The 7,332-nt window shown below is 45.9% G+C and overlaps 5 non-coding genes across 5 annotated transcripts; all 5 read left to right on the plus strand.

Annotated features, from left to right (window-relative positions):
• Positions 1-531: 531 nt before the first annotated feature.
• LOC146055676 (U2 spliceosomal RNA) lies at positions 532-722 on the plus strand. The gene has a single exon (XR_014468843.1). It is a non-coding gene; the product is annotated as a U2 spliceosomal RNA (small nuclear RNA).
• A 1,397-nt stretch (positions 723-2,119) lies between these two features.
• On the plus strand, positions 2,120-2,310 carry LOC146055677 (U2 spliceosomal RNA). Its single transcript, XR_014468844.1, has one exon. It is a non-coding gene; the product is annotated as a U2 spliceosomal RNA (small nuclear RNA).
• A 1,397-nt stretch (positions 2,311-3,707) lies between these two features.
• On the plus strand, positions 3,708-3,898 carry LOC146055678 (U2 spliceosomal RNA). The gene has a single exon (XR_014468845.1). It is a non-coding gene; the product is annotated as a U2 spliceosomal RNA (small nuclear RNA).
• Positions 3,899-5,295: 1,397 nt separating this feature from the next.
• On the plus strand, positions 5,296-5,486 carry LOC146055679 (U2 spliceosomal RNA). The gene has a single exon (XR_014468846.1). It is a non-coding gene; the product is annotated as a U2 spliceosomal RNA (small nuclear RNA).
• Positions 5,487-6,883: 1,397 nt separating this feature from the next.
• Positions 6,884-7,074, plus strand: LOC146055681 (U2 spliceosomal RNA). The gene has a single exon (XR_014468848.1). It is a non-coding gene; the product is annotated as a U2 spliceosomal RNA (small nuclear RNA).
• Positions 7,075-7,332: the final 258 nt, after the last annotated feature.

The raw sequence follows: 7,332 nt of genomic DNA on the forward strand, positions 1-7,332 counted from the left end.
AATGCCTGTCCATCTGACTGTCTACTACTGCTGCTGAATGGGCTCAAAACAGGAAAGCCGTCATTGCACCTGATTGTGCAAGATTCCTCCTTCTCCTCTGCAGCAGCTAGCTGATTGATTTAGTCAGCAGCAGTTCGTCAGGGACACAGGCATGCAGCAGCAAAGAGCGAGGAGACAGCTGGCTGCTGCTGCTTGCCTGTTGGTCGTCTGCCTAGTGGGTGTGTGTCTGTTGACGCGACGTCAACAGACGGGGCGGAGCACATGCAAATTTGGCCTCCTACCCAGCTGAGGCTCCCTTCCCGCCCGCCGACGACCTAATCACAAAATCAGTTGGATGGCTACTCGTCCTCCGGTCCCTGTCCAGCACTTCAAGTCCTAATCACACCTGCCGTACAGCCAGGTATCTTTCAGACTGCAACGACAAAGAAGTGATGTGTGTGTGTTAGATGTGTCCGTGGTGCTGATCTCCTCTCCACCAGTATTGCTGGCCGAATTCAGGTTCGCGCGGTTTGCTGGGAGCCCATTCGGGTTATCGCTTCTCGGCCTTTTGGCTAAGATCAAGTGTAGTATCTGTTCTTATCAGTTTAATATCTGATACGCCCCCTATCTGGGGGCCATATATTAAATGGATTTTTAGAACAGGGAGATGGAAGAAGAGCTTGCTCTGTCCACTCCACGCATTGACCTGGTATTGCAGTACTTCCAGGACCGGTGCACCTTCCTAATCTGTTATCCAAAAATAGACTATTTCCATTCCTGGCACTTGATTTGGAGTATCAATTGTTTGTGCACCTTTGTATTTAGAAATGCATGCATTTGCTGCTTCAAGGTTTAACCCTTGTGCATAAATACTTTGAAATCCTGCCTCCAGTGTATCATTTTGTGACTATTTCTTGACTCCTTGAATTGTACTTTCTGGAATCGAGGCAGTTAAATATTTTTACGTGACACTACACTTGATATCAGCATGTGCGGCCTAGGCAAAAGACCGGAAGCCTGCCTAAATTAAAGGACTTATCAATCGCTGCGACCTCCCAATAAATATGCAAACACTATGTGACTTACCTACGATCTTACCACGGAAACATCAACTGGATCACAGCAATGGCATTTTTGGACCCCCCCTCCCTCTCCATTTGAAATGGCTTGGTTTTTTTTTTTCCTCTCTCTTTCTTTCTTTCTTTATTTCTTATATTTTTTTCTTTTCTTTTTGCGCGCTCTTTTCTCTCTTTTGTTTTGGGAATTTTTTTTCCTCATTTCTTTTGTTTTGGGAATTTTTTTTCCTCATTTCTTTTGTTATGGGAATTTTTTTTCCTCTTCCATTTTTTTTCCGAGCCAAACAATTGATGATCATTGAGAGGGGGGAATTTAGAAAAAGTATCACTTACCTTCTTCGGACCATCATTTGGGTGGTAACTGCCAATAAAAGAAAACATTGGCCCACCCAGCTCACCTACACATGACTGTCCTGTCTGCCTGTCTGTTCCAAGTGACTGTCTGGCTGTCAGGTTCCGCCGGATTCCGAGTGAGCAGCTTGTGATGTCATAGAGGGCAGATTGTGATGTCACACAAAGGGTCCTGCCACATGAATGCCTGTCCATCTGACTGTCTACTACTGCTGCTGAATGGGCTCAAAACAGGAAAGCCGTCATTGCACCTGATTGTGCAAGATTCCTCCTTCTCCTCTGCAGCAGCTAGCTGATTGATTTAGTCAGCAGCAGTTCGTCAGGGACACAGGCATGCAGCAGCAAAGAGCGAGGAGACAGCTGGCTGCTGCTGCTTGCCTGTTGGTCGTCTGCCTAGTGGGTGTGTGTCTGTTGACGCGACGTCAACAGACGGGGCGGAGCACATGCAAATTTGGCCTCCTACCCAGCTGAGGCTCCCTTCCCGCCCGCCGACGACCTAATCACAAAATCAGTTGGATGGCTACTCGTCCTCCGGTCCCTGTCCAGCACTTCAAGTCCTAATCACACCTGCCGTACAGCCAGGTATCTTTCAGACTGCAACGACAAAGAAGTGATGTGTGTGTGTTAGATGTGTCCGTGGTGCTGATCTCCTCTCCACCAGTATTGCTGGCCGAATTCAGGTTCGCGCGGTTTGCTGGGAGCCCATTCGGGTTATCGCTTCTCGGCCTTTTGGCTAAGATCAAGTGTAGTATCTGTTCTTATCAGTTTAATATCTGATACGCCCCCTATCTGGGGGCCATATATTAAATGGATTTTTAGAACAGGGAGATGGAAGAAGAGCTTGCTCTGTCCACTCCACGCATTGACCTGGTATTGCAGTACTTCCAGGACCGGTGCACCTTCCTAATCTGTTATCCAAAAATAGACTATTTCCATTCCTGGCACTTGATTTGGAGTATCAATTGTTTGTGCACCTTTGTATTTAGAAATGCATGCATTTGCTGCTTCAAGGTTTAACCCTTGTGCATAAATACTTTGAAATCCTGCCTCCAGTGTATCATTTTGTGACTATTTCTTGACTCCTTGAATTGTACTTTCTGGAATCGAGGCAGTTAAATATTTTTACGTGACACTACACTTGATATCAGCATGTGCGGCCTAGGCAAAAGACCGGAAGCCTGCCTAAATTAAAGGACTTATCAATCGCTGCGACCTCCCAATAAATATGCAAACACTATGTGACTTACCTACGATCTTACCACGGAAACATCAACTGGATCACAGCAATGGCATTTTTGGACCCCCCCTCCCTCTCCATTTGAAATGGCTTGGTTTTTTTTTTTCCTCTCTCTTTCTTTCTTTCTTTATTTCTTATATTTTTTTCTTTTCTTTTTGCGCGCTCTTTTCTCTCTTTTGTTTTGGGAATTTTTTTTCCTCATTTCTTTTGTTTTGGGAATTTTTTTTCCTCATTTCTTTTGTTATGGGAATTTTTTTTCCTCTTCCATTTTTTTTCCGAGCCAAACAATTGATGATCATTGAGAGGGGGGAATTTAGAAAAAGTATCACTTACCTTCTTCGGACCATCATTTGGGTGGTAACTGCCAATAAAAGAAAACATTGGCCCACCCAGCTCACCTACACATGACTGTCCTGTCTGCCTGTCTGTTCCAAGTGACTGTCTGGCTGTCAGGTTCCGCCGGATTCCGAGTGAGCAGCTTGTGATGTCATAGAGGGCAGATTGTGATGTCACACAAAGGGTCCTGCCACATGAATGCCTGTCCATCTGACTGTCTACTACTGCTGCTGAATGGGCTCAAAACAGGAAAGCCGTCATTGCACCTGATTGTGCAAGATTCCTCCTTCTCCTCTGCAGCAGCTAGCTGATTGATTTAGTCAGCAGCAGTTCGTCAGGGACACAGGCATGCAGCAGCAAAGAGCGAGGAGACAGCTGGCTGCTGCTGCTTGCCTGTTGGTCGTCTGCCTAGTGGGTGTGTGTCTGTTGACGCGACGTCAACAGACGGGGCGGAGCACATGCAAATTTGGCCTCCTACCCAGCTGAGGCTCCCTTCCCGCCCGCCGACGACCTAATCACAAAATCAGTTGGATGGCTACTCGTCCTCCGGTCCCTGTCCAGCACTTCAAGTCCTAATCACACCTGCCGTACAGCCAGGTATCTTTCAGACTGCAACGACAAAGAAGTGATGTGTGTGTGTTAGATGTGTCCGTGGTGCTGATCTCCTCTCCACCAGTATTGCTGGCCGAATTCAGGTTCGCGCGGTTTGCTGGGAGCCCATTCGGGTTATCGCTTCTCGGCCTTTTGGCTAAGATCAAGTGTAGTATCTGTTCTTATCAGTTTAATATCTGATACGCCCCCTATCTGGGGGCCATATATTAAATGGATTTTTAGAACAGGGAGATGGAAGAAGAGCTTGCTCTGTCCACTCCACGCATTGACCTGGTATTGCAGTACTTCCAGGACCGGTGCACCTTCCTAATCTGTTATCCAAAAATAGACTATTTCCATTCCTGGCACTTGATTTGGAGTATCAATTGTTTGTGCACCTTTGTATTTAGAAATGCATGCATTTGCTGCTTCAAGGTTTAACCCTTGTGCATAAATACTTTGAAATCCTGCCTCCAGTGTATCATTTTGTGACTATTTCTTGACTCCTTGAATTGTACTTTCTGGAATCGAGGCAGTTAAATATTTTTACGTGACACTACACTTGATATCAGCATGTGCGGCCTAGGCAAAAGACCGGAAGCCTGCCTAAATTAAAGGACTTATCAATCGCTGCGACCTCCCAATAAATATGCAAACACTATGTGACTTACCTACGATCTTACCACGGAAACATCAACTGGATCACAGCAATGGCATTTTTGGACCCCCCCTCCCTCTCCATTTGAAATGGCTTGGTTTTTTTTTTTCCTCTCTCTTTCTTTCTTTCTTTATTTCTTATATTTTTTTCTTTTCTTTTTGCGCGCTCTTTTCTCTCTTTTGTTTTGGGAATTTTTTTTCCTCATTTCTTTTGTTTTGGGAATTTTTTTTCCTCATTTCTTTTGTTATGGGAATTTTTTTTCCTCTTCCATTTTTTTTCCGAGCCAAACAATTGATGATCATTGAGAGGGGGGAATTTAGAAAAAGTATCACTTACCTTCTTCGGACCATCATTTGGGTGGTAACTGCCAATAAAAGAAAACATTGGCCCACCCAGCTCACCTACACATGACTGTCCTGTCTGCCTGTCTGTTCCAAGTGACTGTCTGGCTGTCAGGTTCCGCCGGATTCCGAGTGAGCAGCTTGTGATGTCATAGAGGGCAGATTGTGATGTCACACAAAGGGTCCTGCCACATGAATGCCTGTCCATCTGACTGTCTACTACTGCTGCTGAATGGGCTCAAAACAGGAAAGCCGTCATTGCACCTGATTGTGCAAGATTCCTCCTTCTCCTCTGCAGCAGCTAGCTGATTGATTTAGTCAGCAGCAGTTCGTCAGGGACACAGGCATGCAGCAGCAAAGAGCGAGGAGACAGCTGGCTGCTGCTGCTTGCCTGTTGGTCGTCTGCCTAGTGGGTGTGTGTCTGTTGACGCGACGTCAACAGACGGGGCGGAGCACATGCAAATTTGGCCTCCTACCCAGCTGAGGCTCCCTTCCCGCCCGCCGACGACCTAATCACAAAATCAGTTGGATGGCTACTCGTCCTCCGGTCCCTGTCCAGCACTTCAAGTCCTAATCACACCTGCCGTACAGCCAGGTATCTTTCAGACTGCAACGACAAAGAAGTGATGTGTGTGTGTTAGATGTGTCCGTGGTGCTGATCTCCTCTCCACCAGTATTGCTGGCCGAATTCAGGTTCGCGCGGTTTGCTGGGAGCCCATTCGGGTTATCGCTTCTCGGCCTTTTGGCTAAGATCAAGTGTAGTATCTGTTCTTATCAGTTTAATATCTGATACGCCCCCTATCTGGGGGCCATATATTAAATGGATTTTTAGAACAGGGAGATGGAAGAAGAGCTTGCTCTGTCCACTCCACGCATTGACCTGGTATTGCAGTACTTCCAGGACCGGTGCACCTTCCTAATCTGTTATCCAAAAATAGACTATTTCCATTCCTGGCACTTGATTTGGAGTATCAATTGTTTGTGCACCTTTGTATTTAGAAATGCATGCATTTGCTGCTTCAAGGTTTAACCCTTGTGCATAAATACTTTGAAATCCTGCCTCCAGTGTATCATTTTGTGACTATTTCTTGACTCCTTGAATTGTACTTTCTGGAATCGAGGCAGTTAAATATTTTTACGTGACACTACACTTGATATCAGCATGTGCGGCCTAGGCAAAAGACCGGAAGCCTGCCTAAATTAAAGGACTTATCAATCGCTGCGACCTCCCAATAAATATGCAAACACTATGTGACTTACCTACGATCTTACCACGGAAACATCAACTGGATCACAGCAATGGCATTTTTGGACCCCCCCTCCCTCTCCATTTGAAATGGCTTGGTTTTTTTTTTTCCTCTCTCTTTCTTTCTTTCTTTATTTCTTATATTTTTTTCTTTTCTTTTTGCGCGCTCTTTTCTCTCTTTTGTTTTGGGAATTTTTTTTCCTCATTTCTTTTGTTTTGGGAATTTTTTTTCCTCATTTCTTTTGTTATGGGAATTTTTTTTCCTCTTCCATTTTTTTTCCGAGCCAAACAATTGATGATCATTGAGAGGGGGGAATTTAGAAAAAGTATCACTTACCTTCTTCGGACCATCATTTGGGTGGTAACTGCCAATAAAAGAAAACATTGGCCCACCCAGCTCACCTACACATGACTGTCCTGTCTGCCTGTCTGTTCCAAGTGACTGTCTGGCTGTCAGGTTCCGCCGGATTCCGAGTGAGCAGCTTGTGATGTCATAGAGGGCAGATTGTGATGTCACACAAAGGGTCCTGCCACATGAATGCCTGTCCATCTGACTGTCTACTACTGCTGCTGAATGGGCTCAAAACAGGAAAGCCGTCATTGCACCTGATTGTGCAAGATTCCTCCTTCTCCTCTGCAGCAGCTAGCTGATTGATTTAGTCAGCAGCAGTTCGTCAGGGACACAGGCATGCAGCAGCAAAGAGCGAGGAGACAGCTGGCTGCTGCTGCTTGCCTGTTGGTCGTCTGCCTAGTGGGTGTGTGTCTGTTGACGCGACGTCAACAGACGGGGCGGAGCACATGCAAATTTGGCCTCCTACCCAGCTGAGGCTCCCTTCCCGCCCGCCGACGACCTAATCACAAAATCAGTTGGATGGCTACTCGTCCTCCGGTCCCTGTCCAGCACTTCAAGTCCTAATCACACCTGCCGTACAGCCAGGTATCTTTCAGACTGCAACGACAAAGAAGTGATGTGTGTGTGTTAGATGTGTCCGTGGTGCTGATCTCCTCTCCACCAGTATTGCTGGCCGAATTCAGGTTCGCGCGGTTTGCTGGGAGCCCATTCGGGTTATCGCTTCTCGGCCTTTTGGCTAAGATCAAGTGTAGTATCTGTTCTTATCAGTTTAATATCTGATACGCCCCCTATCTGGGGGCCATATATTAAATGGATTTTTAGAACAGGGAGATGGAAGAAGAGCTTGCTCTGTCCACTCCACGCATTGACCTGGTATTGCAGTACTTCCAGGACCGGTGCACCTTCCTAATCTGTTATCCAAAAATAGACTATTTCCATTCCTGGCACTTGATTTGGAGTATCAATTGTTTGTGCACCTTTGTATTTAGAAATGCATGCATTTGCTGCTTCAAGGTTTAACCCTTGTGCATAAATACTTTGAAATCCTGCCTCCAGTGTATCATTTTGTGACTATTTCTTGACTCCTTGAATTGTACTTTCTGGAATCGAGGCAGTTAAATATTTTTACGTGACACTACACTTGATATCAGCATGTGCGGCCTAG

The sequence above is a fragment of the Crinia signifera genome, unplaced genomic scaffold, assembly GCF_055691185.1.
Source record: "Crinia signifera unplaced genomic scaffold, ASM5569118v1 HAP2_SCAFFOLD_526, whole genome shotgun sequence".
NCBI lineage: Eukaryota > Metazoa > Chordata > Amphibia > Anura > Myobatrachidae > Crinia > Crinia signifera.